This window comes from Rhea americana, unplaced genomic scaffold (assembly GCF_003343005.1).
Source record: "Rhea americana isolate MKP2758 unplaced genomic scaffold, rheAme1 scaffold_9, whole genome shotgun sequence".
NCBI lineage: Eukaryota > Metazoa > Chordata > Aves > Rheiformes > Rheidae > Rhea > Rhea americana.
Genome location: NW_028187088.1, coordinates 3,608,543 through 3,625,269, shown reverse-complemented (window position 1 = coordinate 3,625,269; position 16,727 = coordinate 3,608,543).

Here is a 16,727-nt window from a genome sequence, read left to right as displayed (position 1 = left end):
ATTTAAACAAGACACCCTTCCTTGCAGTGCTTTCCTACTCCAGTAGGGGTTTGACCTGGGACTCAGGTTAAAAGCCCACGGCAATATGGGGCCTTTATCCTCCTAAGAAAACAGGAGTCAGTGTGCTATGAGACAAGGCGTTTGCACACCCAKTGGCAGCCTTCATGATTCCTGACCACTTCTCATCTTTGAACACTGCACTTATTGCTTCCAAGAATATGGATTACAATCCCAGTGTCATAGTTATGTTTTTGTTAAATATAAGTAATTCCATTCTATGTTCATCCTGAATTTTGTCTCTAAATTCTTCCTCTCTGGCCAACCATCGGTTGTTTCCTCATCTTTTTCATGACAAAATATTGTGCAGTGTCCTGTGTCTTTCACTACATGCTATGTTCTTCCCAAGAAATAACTGTATTTGAGTGATATATATGACATAGGTAGATGCTTTWCCCTTTAGCAGTGCTGAACTGAAGCATTCTTCATGAAGATATCAGGTTTTCAGAAATTATGACCAAAAAAAGGGAAAATATTAATCTTATTGTGTTCTAGGTTGGCTGGTCTATGACCAATGCCACATAAACGTTACTTATATATGAGAGACACTGATAACACCACAACTGAGAGTAGATTAGTTCTGTTCTGTTTGTGAGTTCTGCATCCCTTAAAACTTTATTACATTTCACAAGCTTGTTGTTACACTATGTTGTTACATAATGAAATTATTTCTCTCCTGAGAGACAGGTCAATATTTATTTCCAGTGAAATGCATCAGCTACCAAGGTAGCATAAATGACTGAAATGAGAAAAGGGTTTCTAAAAACTGATGAAAACAATATAATAGACATAGTTGCTCTTGGGTCTAAACTCTGTCCTCAATTAGTCTTTCATTTTGAAATGAAACACTACCCAATTTGCTCATAGTTTTCAGAGAAGGTTACAAGTTAAAGCAATACACTTGCCTAAGAATCTTGTTGAATCAGGACTGCATATAATGTATTGCAGATCATGAATCATTTGAAGCATAAACCAGAAAAATTTCTTTCTCTTCAGTTTCTTTCCTACTGCCCATGATATATTCCCTCCAGCTCTTCCTTAATTAGAGAAGTTAAGACCAGTAATTCATCTCCAGTTTTTTCCTCCTGCCAGCTGCAGAAGGGRCATTAGCACAGAGAACTCCAGACATTTTGCCAAGTGCTCTAACTCTGCTGAGTGGGTTCCCTTAAGTCCCAAAGATCAATATTACTGCTCTTGGTACCTTTCTCGAAGACCAGACAACATAGCTGCAGTCAGGATATGAACACTGAACAAACCAGGTATCCCATCTTACACAGGTCTCTGAAGATGCCCTGTGTCCTTGATACATTACTAATGGTCCAGCTATGTCCCTCAATGAGGGACAGAAATGCATGAACTATCTCGTTTTCTTCTTGGGGGAGCCTTCCACAGCACACRTCTTGGGTAATTCTGACCAAATCCAAGTCTGGTTTCCCGTGCTGTTCTTAGCTATTTTTAATTACAGGAAAGACCGAAAGTTTTCCACTACCTTTAACCAGAAGCTCCAGCAATGTTTTTAAGCGTATGCAATTTTAACAGAGAAACAAGTTTGCTAGTGGGTGAGTAAAGGTAGGCCTACAGCTACTATTCATGGACAGGTGCCTAACAAAGGGATGATAGGTCTAGACTGCTGACTCAGCTTTCTCTGCCTCTACAGCCGTGCTGTTGCTAGAGTAAAGATAACCGAGAAGGTTATGAGGGGCCACCGAGGCCCCTGTGATCTGCAGGAGCTAGTGTGCCCATAGAGACTCATTCAGTCCTGCAGCACCTCAAAGCAGGAGGAAGAAAGGACCTTGGTGAGGATTCGTTCAGATGAAGAAACCTTTTATGAGAGTTTCTATAGTGCTTCATCTTGAATGGCTATGTGGTAACTAGAGCTGGATGACTGTATAATAAGGCTCACTGGCTCTCTGATAGAAACTTTCATAAAGGAAAAAGTTACTGATGAAAGCGAGCGGGATTCTTGTGTGTGTGTGTTTCTTGTGCAGCTTGAGGTTTCATCTGGATTTCAGTGCCTGTAAAATGAGGGACAACAGGGGAGCAGGCCACAAACCTGAACTCCCTGTGCTATCTTCCTGAAAGTGAACGAAGAGCATCAAAGGGAATGAGAGTGACAGACTCTCTAACTGAAAGGCATTGTATATTCTTGCTTTAGGTCACAGCCATGGTTTGCATCACAGAGCAAAGTCTGTCTAATTTAACATTTATGAACTCTTTGTTTCTAGGGTGCAGTCTTAAACAGGCTTGGAAACTTAGGGTGACAGTGCACGGTAACAAAGTCATGCTTTTTATTTGTTTTTTACTTTTGGCAAATCTAAAACTTTCCATTTATGCCTGGATGTTGGATGTCTCCTCTATTAGAGATCTTTTCTTTTTTTCCCCCTTTTCCTTAACCTCTCTTTTACTACGCTCAGGCTGAAAAAGTGAAAGCCCTACCATGCGACCAAGTTCATACCAACATTTTTACATGTATATTTCCCTAGTTCCTGAACATATTAAAGTATTACAATGTACACATGAATAAAAAGAAATATTAGTGGCATATTTATAAATTGTTTGCACCTAATGCAAAGGAGAAACTTGCCTAACTGCTCTTTCTAAATTCATGTTAAATTCACTTTTGTGCAGGTTCAATAAATAAACAAATGAAAAGAAAAATATATGTAAAATACATATGTTAATAGATTGGGTACAATATTGTACAGATTATAATTACAGTATTTGTAGTTCTGAGAAAGTCCCTATGCTAGGTTTTTTCCAAGGTTTCAATTTTACTGATGTTGAAAAGGTGTTTTTAAAATAGTTCATAAGCTTTTTCATCTTCTTGCTAATTTGATTCTTCAAATGTGTGGCATGCTATTTGTTAAATATATATTTATATTTGTATACATGCTTACATAATGTAAGCATAACTGTGGTCTCAGTTATGACATCAAATGGGCCCAGTTGAGTAACTACTCTCATTTGTACCGTAATTGTGAACTGGTAAGCTGTGAACATGCTAGCCTGACGTTCCACTATTATGCTCTGCTACTAGATTTTTGCAATAATGTATGTTATTTGCAATGCAAAAATTCTGCTGTTCTGCTGTTGTTAGCTATTCATATCTGAACATTGTGTAAGGAAGCAGAAGAAAATGTCCATTTCTGACTGTAGTGTAGCTGAAGATAAATACGTTGTAGACTTGAACAAACTTAAAAGGATAAGAAAAACATGATACAGTGGTAGTTTTTTTATATAGGAATAAATCAGAAAGATCAAATGGACAAAACTTTTTTTTTTTTAATCAGCTGACAGGATCATTTGAAACACAGCATTGATGTTACTAGGAAAAAATAGTACATAAAAATGCAGGTGTTTAGTTAAGTTCTTGGGGTATGTTTGGATTTTTTTTTTTTTTTTTTTTTTTTTTTTTTTTTTTNAAAAGGTGGTAGAGAGATTCTGCTGGTTTTGTTTCTGTCCACTGGAGAAATTGAGTGTGAAGGTGAAAATCAACTTGTGTGATCGTAAAATTGTAGGACTAAATGTGATAAAATAAGATTGAAAAATGATAAAAGTAAGCCTGATTAATATAATTTTATTCACATTTTAATATTTTTCATTAAAATGGTTATCATTTGTCTTTATTAACACAAATACAAGAATTCATAGCTAAGATTTCAGAGGAGACAGTTTCTACTGGAATTTTTCCAATGGAAAAAGACTGGAGAGCTAGCAAGTGCTAAGGCATTGAAGAGGTCATCGGTGGTCTGAAACTCAAGAAGGAGTTGCACAAAGAATGGAACCTGTGTCAAGTTACTAAGGATGAGAAGGAAAAAATAGCATAAGCAGGCAGGAATAAAATTATGGAAAGTATAAAATGAAATGCTATTAGCAAAGGACAAAATAGCTGATAAGAAACCCTTACATTCGTACAACATCGCTAAGAGGAAGATAAGGAAGAGTTTTTAAAAGGTTTTGGCGGTACTAGACCAACTAACACATGATGTTGAGAAGTCCCGGGGTTTTTTACTCTATTGTTAATTAAAATAATAATAATAATCAGCTGTCCAGCACAAGGAAACAAGAACATCATATAAGCAAAGATTAAATTGGAGACCATATACACAGACCTGATTTTTCACTATTATTTCAGCATGGGCTGAAATAATCCAGAAACATGTTTGGAGAATGGGTGAACCAGAAAATGAGAGATAGATTGGTAACTCAGAATACAGGAAATGGGCAAACATAGTATCCAATTGTTAAACAGATAAGAATTGTAGATATAGGGAATTATAGGCTAAATAGATAAGGACTAAAATTCAAATAACCAATGATATAAAAGTGGTAAGTAACACCAACAAAGATATATCAAGAACAGTCTGTCAAACCTATCAAGTTTTTTTCAAGGTAACAGGATTCATGAAAAGAAGTCGTAAGACATCATAAAATTCTGACATAATTTGAAAGACACTGCCATAAATAAACTAAGAAAATGCAGAATGGACAACTACTGTAAGCATATCAAGTTATAAAAATGAATTCAGAAAGTAGTTATAAATGGGTTACTCTTACTCATAGCAAAGGAGGGGAATCACACGCTGGTCTGTCCTAGATTAGACACTACTCAACGTTTTCATTAATGATAGGTGGAATTGAGCCCATTTATTATTTTTGGTGGAATATAGTCAGGAGAAGCTGCAAGCACCTTGGTGGATAGGAATAAAACTCAAAACAGTTTCAAAAAATTAGACTAGCAGTCTAGAATAAGTAGGAGGCAGCTCAGTAAGGCCCAGACAAAGGTACTGAGCTTATTTTGGTTCTTCTTAACCAAATTGACAATTTCTGCAGAATTTGGGGGTTATAAAGAAAAATAATCTGTACATAATCAATAAATTTTATCAATTGTACTAGGATGTGTGAAATGACGTGTCAGATATAAATCATGTGAAACAATCTTTTCAATCTTCTGATAAAGCCCTCAACTCTCATCTGCTGTTCAGGTTACTACATTTTTAGAAAGATGTGAACAAAGCAGAGATAGTCCAGAGAAAAGTGACAAAAAATGATCAAAGACCTATAGAAAAATGTCTTATGAGCAAAATTTGGGAGGACTGCACTTGTTTAGTCTGAAGATCAGAAGTCCTCAAATTCAGTGGTTTCTGTGAAGTGAATGGCAATAAATTTTCAATATGCAGTGAAGGTAGGATAAGAAGGGGCAGGAGGGAGAGGGCAATTACAGGAAATGTCAGAGTCCCTTTCCATTTGTGTTTTTTTGTCTTTTTTTTCAGAAGATTTCCTCTCCCTTCCTACCTCACTGATTTGAAATCAAATTTACTCAACAAATGAAATTCCTGGAGCCTAATTCAATATTTAGGCAAATCCTGAATGTAAAATATTTCAATAGATCAGTCCCTTCTCAACATGAGATATGACTAGATATGACTAAATTTAAGCCATTCAAGCACATTGACTACTCAAGTAATTGACTTTGAATGCTTCTTGTTACATACATCTGAACTTAATCTGAGTTTATGATAATATAGGTGGATTTTGCTTAGTTAATTCCTATATGAGGCCTCAGACTTTTGAATATATACTTTATAGACCTTCATTGCTTCCTCTCTTCGTATGGCCAGCAGGAGGTCTACAGATAAAGAATCCGTGTTGTGACTTTATCGTTCAAAAGGTACTGAGGGCTTCAACCTCCAGAATTGAAATCATTGGATGCCTGTTGCTGACTCAGCTGAAAACAGGGTCAAGCCTGTAAACAGTAACAATATCGAAAACTGCTTTTTAAACTGTAATTTCCTGACTAACATTGATGCTTCTTTTATCAAACTCTCCTCTAAAATTGTATGTAAGGTCTTGTGTGCCAATTAATTTACCGGTGGGAAAGCAGTCAGCTTTGCCTACATTTTTGAGACGGGACTTCTGAACACATTAAATTAGTCGGTAGTCCAGCAGTCAGTAGTCAACATACTGTAGTTTGCTTCAGAATTACTCAGCAAGCCCTAGATGCAGGGAGCACACTGTGCTGTATGAGGGCTGAGAGTCAACAGGAGGAAAATCTCAAGACCCTTAACACCACCGTATTTTTACAGTACTCAAGACAGGGACTAAAAGTAGAATTGGGATTTAGGTGGGATCTACCCAGCAGTAGAAATTTAGCTGTACCTGGGTTAGCGTGGACTAACTGACCCAGCGTCTTGGCAGAGTGCTTTCCCGTGCTACGCACTGTGCCACCACACCTCATTGCTACCAGCAACCTGCCTACCTATAGCTATTTAGGACATGGTCTTTAAAACAGCAGCTTGCAAACCTTATGATGCATTACAACAAATTTTAAATTACAATGAGATAGGATCTTACCATCTGCCTTAAGGTGAAAGACTTTTCTATGCTGTAAATATGTATTACAATGTTGGCTGTGTACTTACCTGCTCTGATTTTCTTTTTTAAATGACTTTATAACAATTATTCAAAATATTTTAGTTCTTTACTTCCTATTGGTGACTACTTTTTAAGTGAAAACACACCAGTTTTTTTTAACTAACATAGCAGGAAAGCTGTCAGTGCAAACTGTGCAACGTATGCTTTCAGGTAAAAACCTAGACTTCCACCTGCCGGCTATTGCCCATCCCAAACTATTATTGTGAAGGGTTCCTTGTCCAGCTGGGGAGTGGCTGCTTCAGTAGGAAACATTTTGGTGATTTTCTATGCAGAATCAAAGATTGAAATGGGGACCTCGGTATTTGTATTTTTTTTTTTTTTGCATGGGAAATGATACCTGATGATCTGCAGTGAATTATCCATTCTACCTCTGCTCGTTACTTGTCTCAGCATCATGCACGCTACAGGTTGAATTTACACACTATTCTGCATATTTGAACAAACAAACTAGAATAATCATGATCAAGGTATTTGAAGTACCCATTAATTGCAACAGACACACATAGATCTGCTCTACTTTTTATTTGAATCTACTCTTTACTATTTGTGAATTTTCCTCACTTAGCAAGTGCTTTTGGAAAGGAAGAACATCAAATTGAGAGCTTTTTAAAATTAGTTCACCTTTAAAAAAATCCTATTGGTTGGATCTTTGTTTTCCTTTCCCAATCCACTAAAATAGCTGAAGTCCTGCTCTGAATGTCAGTAAATTCAAAAGCTGTTTTGAATAAGTAGTGGTAGCCTTGCAGAGTGGATTTCCCAAGGTATTCCATAATAGAAACAAACATGCTCTAGCAGTACAGTATTAAGACATACAGCATTTCTGCACTTCCTGTACTTCCAACAATTAAATTACAGTCTACCCTGCACTGGGCTGTGGGAGGAGGAACAGAATTCTGTTCCCATATGTCTCTGTGGAGTATTAAACCTAGTTATTTTATTAACTAAAGGCTCTCTTGGGAAAGCCATCTAAAATTATCATATCCTCTCACACACATAATGTAATTAAAGCCCCTATACAAAAAGGTACTTAAGCACATGCTTTACTTTAAGCACAAAGGTAGACCTCTTGATTCAATCAGGATTACTGCTGGGTTTAAAATTAAGTGCATGCGTAAGTGCTTTGTACTTAGGTTCCTATCACCAGAATAGCTAGAGAGCTATCAGGAGATAAGTTTTGCCTTGTTATCCAGAATTAGAATGGATGAGCTACAATACCTTTTCCCCTCAAGTTACTCTTGACACCTACTCAGAACTTTCTGCACAGTGAAATCTGCAAGATCTTAAGCCTCATCTTAAAGCAAAAATGTAGGGTTTTTTTGTTTTCTGCGGGTATCACATATGTGTTTCCTTATTGGAGGCTTTGGTTGGGACTTCATTGATTGCAAAGGCATCATATTATGTTATTGTAAAGGATTATGTTACATTACATTATATTACTGACTTTCTTAAATAGTTGTCCTAAGTACATAGCACTGAGAAAAAACATGAGAAGAATTGTTCTGGGGAACCACCTTTCACTACATACGTTGCCTGAACGAGTATTATATGGTCAGCAACAAGGTAAGCTTCAGTCACTCAGCATTGCCAGCATTTTACATCACTGACCTGAAGACTGCAAGTGGGATTCTCCCCTCAGTATACGTCTTGTCTATGGGCAATGATGTACTATTACTGTTCAGAATGAGAGCTTCAGTCGTCTCACATAAATAGGTGAGAAAAACCTCAAATCAGAACCAAAGATAAGACATAGGAGTTAGATAGTTGCTCTGAGCTGCCTGTTCTGGATTTATACTGTTCCAGTACGAAGATCAGATGCTCTATAACTTAATGCTAGCATCCTCAACCATGCCCCTGTACATACAAGTATCCTCAACCATGCCATTGTACATACATGTGTAAAGTATGTGCACCTACCCTCTCGTATATACACACAGATGCTTTGAGCTGGTGAGGCGCTTGTATTTGTGTCATGGCTGGCACTTGTTTGGCAGTGTTGTTTTGACAACATCAAGGAAGTAACTCATCAAATTAAGATATTTGGTAGCTTTCTTAAAAAAATCTTAAAAAGATGATGACACTTCCTGAGAAAAGAGAAGAGAGGACAGCAAAGCCAACAGACTATGGCCGCTCCACGCTGAACAGTGGAGGTATGGGGTTCATTCTAACAATAGCTTGTTATTGCTTGATAGCAAATGCCTTGAATTATCTGTAACGCAGGCATTTTCCTTGCATTGCAAACAATTATAGGAGTTGGAGGGAGGGTGTCCTCCACTAAACAACAACCATGAGCATTTGAGGTATAAGAGAAATATTGCCATCCTCTGGTCATTCCTTACTGGGTACAACAAATTTGTATCCAGTCAAATGTCCTGATGGTGGGGAGCCAGAAATACTGCTGATAATCTTTCACTTTCCCTTTAGAGAAATCTTTGTTATTCTGTGTTGTCAGAATCATACCTTTCATGAGCACTAATCTGAGACAAAAAATGAATTAACAAGTACAAGACTTATCTTCTGTGCTTTTACATCCACCTGTTGCTTCCCTCTTTACACTTGCGTTCAGTCCTAAACATATCTTTTCCTCATACTCTCCTCCTGGCTGTCAAATGTATGCTATACTACAACTGATGGAGAAAATCCCTTAAGCCATACTGCCACATGCTCAATGCAATCATAGGAGGTTGGCTGTCTTAATCTAGGTATGTTTTATTGTGAGCACCTGGTGTATGTGCACGTGTGTATGCATATGTGTGTGTGTAGATGTCCCATACTGAGGACCCATACATTACTTATCTCTGAGCGGTAGCACAGAGAAATAAACAGCCATATGGCAAACGAACTTTGTTTTTTACTGCTTGGTTTTATTTGTTTCAAAAGAGCGCAGTGCCACAAATCCAGAATATTAACAATGCTCCATCTGGAAAGGGGAAGGCTTTGCTGCCCTGCCATCCCCGTGTGTTAGCATCCCTGCAAAACCTCACCTGCACTCCCCACCTCCCTGTGTCACATCTCAGGGATTCGCCTTCACAAAGGAGGCCTGCAAGAGCCAAGAGTCCTCCTTTTGTCTTTGCTGGGCCCATAAAAAGCTCAGATGCACAAAGCAATATCTCAGACATATAACAGAAAAGGAATCAAGTTGGAGATGTAGCTTGACCATTTCCTTACCCCAGGATTTCTCTCCTTACTAAAAGGGAAAAGGAATCATTTCTTATTTCGCCGTTCTTTGGTTGAAACAGTTGTTGGAGAAGGTCAGCAACCAGCTTTTAGATATCAGTATAAATGGAGGTGATTCCTGCTACGATACATAAAAAGTGTTATTACAGTACATCATTATCATTAGTCATTCTTCATATATTAAAATGCATAGCTATATGCCAGACCTCTAAGTGAGGGTATATGTATAATTTAACATGGTCTGGATTATCTTTAACTTTAACATGGTTTCTTTCAACTTCCTAATAATATTTTGCCTTCTAAATGATTTAATATAAATTACTCTTGACCTATATTTGTAACTATTATTAACTCTTCGGTCCGCAAAGTCATAGCAATGATCAAGGCCACGCTCTGTTCGTAACCACACAGTACTATTCTGATACACAGCCTGTTCTGCAGAGTATAGATCTAACCTCCTTGGCAGATAATCAAGTTACCATGCATTAACAACTTACCACTTGTGATAACTAATTATGAGCAAACTTTTATCCAGTAAGCAGTATATTTGCTTAATTTTCAATATGAGAGGTTTAAGGTAGCCTTTTTCACCTCCAAAATATGCCAATGGGAACTTAAGAGTTTTTTTTTTGTTTGAAAAGTAGCAGTAGAATTCCCCTTTAGAGGTGAGGTGACATCCAAGAGGTATGATGTTTTGATCAGGAAGCTTATTTGAAGATATGGATTAATATATGCGAGCAATCAAATTACTGTACTTAATGGTTTTCATTTGTAAGTGGAACAGTGGCAACTGGCTGTGTTACTGTGTGACTGACTCCACAGCTGTTGCAAATACCATGTATAATCTGTAAAAGGACTTGCAAGAGATTAGCAATAACGAAGTACAGAACACTAATATAAACACTTACATATGAAAATGCATCTATTTGTATGCTTGGTGTAAGCAGCTGAACGCATGACCTAAGTTCATATCCTGCTCCTCAGCATGAAGATTGCAACTTTTTTTTTTCTTTTTTAATCTTCTGCCTTTATGCCTTCTCTCCTCTTTCCCTCAGATGGAAGAACTGCTTTCAGATTTTGTAACTTGATGTATTTTCAGGATATTTAGCCCTTTCCCTTCTTCCTCAAGCAACCAGAGGTGTGAGGGAGTATTTTAAAAACTTCTACAACTGTGAACAATACAGTTCTAATTATAGGAAAGTGTCAGACTGTAGTCAATCTCTCAGCAGTTCTAATTATAAGACATCATCAGATTAAATTAATAAATAATGAAAGTTAATTTAGAAGAAGTTCTGCAAAAAGTGTAAATGACATTTTTACATACAAGTAGAATTTGTAGTTGAACTAAAAAAATGTTATACAATAACTTCATAGTTGCATATATAAGTCTGTGAATTCTTTGTTTTGACCTTTTTCCCTAGATGTACTGACAGTTCATGTAGGCTGTCAAATGGGCATGCTGATTATCCATTTAGAAAAATTCTTGTCCTTGGTAACAGATACAAACTTGAACCAAACTTCACAGAAATTCTACTCTAGACACGGACAACGGCACGTTGTCCTCTGCCTCTTTACTCATTCTTCCTTTTCACCTGCTGACCTTTTCACCTCTCTATGTTTTAAGACATATATATATCTCTTAATTGCGTGAAGGGGACTTACAGTCTTTCCCTGAAGAAAGCAGACCATTAAAATATGCAAACTATTGTCCTAAATCCTATACACCTATCATCTAAACTTCGGTGGTTTTCTTTATTCTTGGCTTCTTGTCCTTTCTCAAAATTAATATGTATTGTTTTATTCTCTATATTTATAACATCTTTACAAAAAAAAATGGTAGAGAAGGTACCTCTCTAACTGCTTCATTTGGTAATTTCATTTGATTTTTACAGAATTTCCCCTTTTCAAATAGATTTCTGCTAGAAGAGAAAGTTAAGATGTTCAAAAGTGACTAATGATTTTAAGAGTCTGGAATTTTAGCTGTCAAATTTCATTTCCAGGTGATAAGTATTTGGAATTTCCTGGAAGTCAGATTCCTCATCTTTATTTATCTTGTGGCATCTGAAGTTAATATTTGCTTCTCAGACTTCTGGTAAAATGGAAAAAAAAAAAAAAAAAAACTATATTCCTATTTATAAACCAGTATTGAACAGGAGCTTTACCTTTGATGCCTCAAAACATGTAGTTCACTTACAAAAGACTACAAGCTGCCAAAATTTCTTAGTTTCAATTTACTGCAGTATTTTCCAGGATCCATATTCATATTATTATAGCTGTTAGGAGTACAGAATGAGTTTGATGTTGACCAGAGCCTCAGGGGAAGTGTTTAGTGGTTTAATTCCAAAGCATTAAATGAATGGAATTGCTCTCTGTCTACTTAAAAGTGGTGAGAGGAGTAACGGTGGAGCAATGGGCAAAAGTGCAAGGTATTGCCTCCTCTGATTAGCAATGGACTGAGCCTTGAAAATCATTTACCTGATGCTTTAATCTTTCTGAATATTGCGCTGTTTGTAGCTGAGCTACAGTGCTAATGAGAGCAAAATGGAATAACCACGAGGAAATAAGGATCTCATCTCATATCTTCATCTCAGTTTTAACTATCTATCTTGTGTATTCTTAAAGCTCAGCATCTGAAATCATGACAGACAGACTCTCTGCTGCTGCCACGTAGTCACCTCCATCACCACAGCTAGATCAAAGTGGTCTTTTAGTTTCTCACAAACAGTTACATTTCTAACATATTTTACAGCAGGAGTAAAAAAGCCTCCACCACCAGCTTTACTTGGCTCTTTTGGTGTCTTCAGTGTCAAAATCATCCACAGTGTTTCCCGGAGCGATGTTTTTTTCAGCAAGTACCTGTTCTGCTCCCACAGCTACCCAGTAGCCCAGCTGCCACGGCACATGCTCCAGTTTCATTCTTATCGTGGGATGCAACTACTTCCCGAACATGACTTGGAAGTTAAGGACTTGGAGAACTCACCGAAAAATCTTGCCTCTTGTTATGATTGTGAAAAACATTTCAAATATGTAACTGAGTAGGAACCGAAAAGGCAAAAAAATGAAGACCGTTCTTTACAACTTTACTGCCATAATTCCTTAAACAACTCCATGATTTCCAGGGGATCTAATTTATAGTTTGTGAATACTTTGAATCAGCTATACTGTAAACAGCCAGCAATAAAAAAATTATTTATCATATACACTGGTAATTTGCATTAAAAGTGAAGAATACCTAACTGCCTCCTTGTAAATTAACTATAAGATTATCAAGCATTTGCTGGGTCTAAATTAATGCATAACCTGCAGAAATAAAGCAGAGGATAACAAAATATTTTTTATTGATGGATAACTGGATATTTTTATCATCAGACATTTTCACCCTCGGAGCTTCAAGGCTTCAGTATAATCATTAGTATGATATCTATTTTGTACAAGGTGAAACCAAAACACAGAGGTGTAAAATCATCCAATAGGCACATGCCAGAATTGGGAAAATATCCAATGTATTTTAGTTCCGGCCTGGTGTTTTATTTAGTATATACCACTGTATCCTATGTAGAATATATTTTTTGAGGTTAAGGTTATTTAAATTTACATAAGGCTACCTGCAAAGCTTGAGGTCAGAGGTAGTATCAGTTACATCAGATCAGATTCTCCTGTACTTTGAGCTTTTCTCATTGTAACTACCAGTAAAATCTAGGTATTTTTACTTATCTGTCCTCCACAATGGCTGTGAAAATGAATCAAAGTTCATTTTCACTTCCCTGAAAATAAAAAGTTACGTATTAGCACAACAGCATAATGTAATTTGTTCCTCATAATACTACATTAATTGGTACTCTTGGAAAAACAGATTTGATATTTGTATATTTTGAATTCTTGGACATTTTCTTGTGACCATAGAGTTGCTCAGTATTTTTTAGGATTGGGTCTTACATGACAGATTTGAGTGCAACCCTTTCAGATACAGTCTTAGTTGTTGACTTTCACAAATAATCCCGTTGAATTTCTTGGTGTCAACCACACGCACAGGTGTTTGAAGGCTTAAGGCTGTTAGCTCTGAACTTTTGCCATCAGCTTTACTGAAGCTAAATACGGCCGAAGTACAGTGCAACACAAGAAGAGTTTGGCCTTAAACTGCCAGCAGACAAAAGTTTTGAAAATGTGGTTATAATGCATGAAAATTCAAAGGGAAAAAGTAGATCTATTCAATAGCAAATTGAAAAGTAAATCAAAATAAAAGTAACTTTTGCACTTAGCTCATATATCCCTCTCCACTTGCAAAAATTTTATATTATTTACTGCAGCCGCACTGAATGCAAATTAATATTAATATCTCTTTTTCTCTAAGTTTTTTCAAATGACCTTAATACAGACTGCGTATCTAGCACAGGTGTTAATGTATCTCGTGCGTGCACGTCTGTGCATGTGCAATGCATTTGTAATCTAAACCAGGCAGGGGGAGCTATTACGCTTCTGTAGTAACTGCGAGCTGCACTCGCAGAGAATTCAAGGCGGATAGTTTGCCGTACCTCGGACAAATTAAAATTAGAGACGGTAAAATGAAGGCGGACGACACCAAGGTACGCTTCGTTTGCCGCATGCAGCCTCCCCTCCGCTGTGCTAACTGGGAGCCAGTTAGCCGAATGGGGATTCTCAGGTGATTTCCAGTCTTGAGGCTGAGCAAAGCTAGAAATGGGCTTTTTCCTCCTGTTGGTTCTATTCACACGTGGCCTGAAGGCAACAGGTAAAACATGCACGCTGTCTGTTTGTTGCCTGTTATTTCCTGCTGGTTAAATAGCTAGCAAAAACACCCGGCGATTGAAACGTTAGATTTATATACATGCCAGGATGCAGCTGTGTAAGGAAAATCAGCAATGAGACTCCTTTTGAAGGCATTAGGAGGTAATTTGGTTCTTCCAAGCCTTCCGTCCCTCGTGTGAGCACCTAAGGTTTTTTTAACTTTAGCTTTATATATATATATATATATATATATATAAAGGGAGAAGGTATTTCCTCAGAATGGAGAAAAGGTACGAACTCAAGTTTTTGGAAGAGTTGAGGCAATGGAGAAGGCTAAGGCCACTTGAAAGATGTTTCTGACAAACTGTTTCCTTTGGTGCCTTACAGCTGTGGTATTCACATGGGGTAAAAAAAAGAAAAATCCACTGCTGAGGTTGTGTGAGACAGGTACTAAGCCTGAGAGTCAACTGAAAGTGAGAAATAATGGGGAAAAAAAACACAGTACAAGTTAAAAGGAGGACAGCAGTCTTGTGTGTTTTTGGGGATGCCACCCTGAATTAGTGTAAGTCTGATTTACAAATAAAGAAAGCGAGTGCCAGTGGGAATATAGACCCCTTCTGGAAGCAGAATATAATATATGATCAGTGGCGTGAGCACCAGGAGTTTGAAGAGTTAGGATTTAGTAAGGCCATAAAAGAGGCAACTCCATCACTGGGAACATGAAGCGAGTGCGGTGGAGGGAGGATTGCAGGAGTGGAAAGCTCGGAAGAAGGACACGTTTTTGCAGCTCTCTAGAGGTGCCGGTAAGCATTTTAATACAGAAACTGTTTCTTTTTTTGTTTGCTTGTTTTGGTGGTTTTTTTTCTCTTTAAGCAGTTTCTTTGTTAATTTGTCTTCTCAATTGAGGCCTCTCCACTAATAAGCTACACACCAAAGTTTCCTGGCAAGTAATGTCAGTGGTTCAATAGATTTAGCTAATTCTTGTCCTAAACTGTTAGGTGCTTTTGCTGCACACTGTGAAACATGCACCACAGTCCCCCTGCAAGGTGACTGCATTTCAGTGGTGGTTATAGTGGTGATTATCTACATATTAGGGCCCTCCATCTATTGTGTTCCAGTGTTACGTGATAAAACAAATTTTCTTACATCTTTACCAGTTTGTCAGAAGTATCTTTAATCAAGTTTCTGAGCAACCATGAGAAACCCTAAATATCCACCATTTTTTAAAGCGAGCCCCCCAAACATAAAATTGATTCCCCTTAATAGGGAATTTTCCTGCCTTGCAGGAAGGTTAATGATTAGTCTGAGAGAATCTGGGTGTTTGAGAATCAATAGCATCTAATTGCCACTGTTAGAAATAAGCAACATGTGGGTACTGGATGAGAGAGCTGTCCTGCAGCACGCTTGAGCATCGCTGTCTCATGTATGGAGGTTCAAACGTATGGGACGCAAAAGGTGGGGAGCCCTTGATCGATGATGGCTAGGTCAAGTTCATCTGATGGTTCTCGAAGAACTGTTTCTTTTACATTCTGACTATTATCTCCTGATTAATGTTAGGCATCAAATTCACAGTTGCTGCTAACTATGACTTTCTGTGCCATGTTTTATCTGCGCTGTGAGATGCAGGATGTACTATCGCTTCCATTCAGATTGTATCAGCAGAAAGTGAGAATTATAGTGAGAAGATAAACTACTAACTTAACAGGATGTGATCATTTTAATGGTTCTTCTGGAAATTCAGGGTAGGATGTCTAAAAGTTATGTGCCCAAGTTTGAGCAAGTCTCCTAAGGCACCCTTAATAGACCCAGAAATACAATAGATATCTCCAGAGTGTGATTCTTCTGACCTATTTTAGGCACCCTATCTCAGGATAAGATAAATTGCTTTGTGGAGATGCTCGTTTCTCTCTACTGATAATAAAGGGAGAAACAGAGGGTACCTGTCTCGGACTTTAGGCATATGGTGCCTAAATTAGAGCTGGTGAATCACACCTTTGCTATCATATAGTAGGTGTGAAGCGGGATTAGTCTCTTTGGGCAGGAGAAAGTAAGGAAACCAAGAATAGGGAATTGATGTGCCTTCACATACCATGGGAGAGTTCAAATATCATAAAATAAAAAGGTAAATGGCTTGTTTTGTTTAGAATCTGATTAAGTACAGATCTGCACTGACTTTGTCAGAAGATGTAGAAAAGTTAGGAGCAGCTGAGTGTGTAACTAAAGGCAGATGTGACAAAAGGCAGAGTCCAGCCTACAGACCTCATTTTCCTCTCAATGCAACCATCAGTCATGTTAAAAGGGAGTCTCTTAAGCCTTCT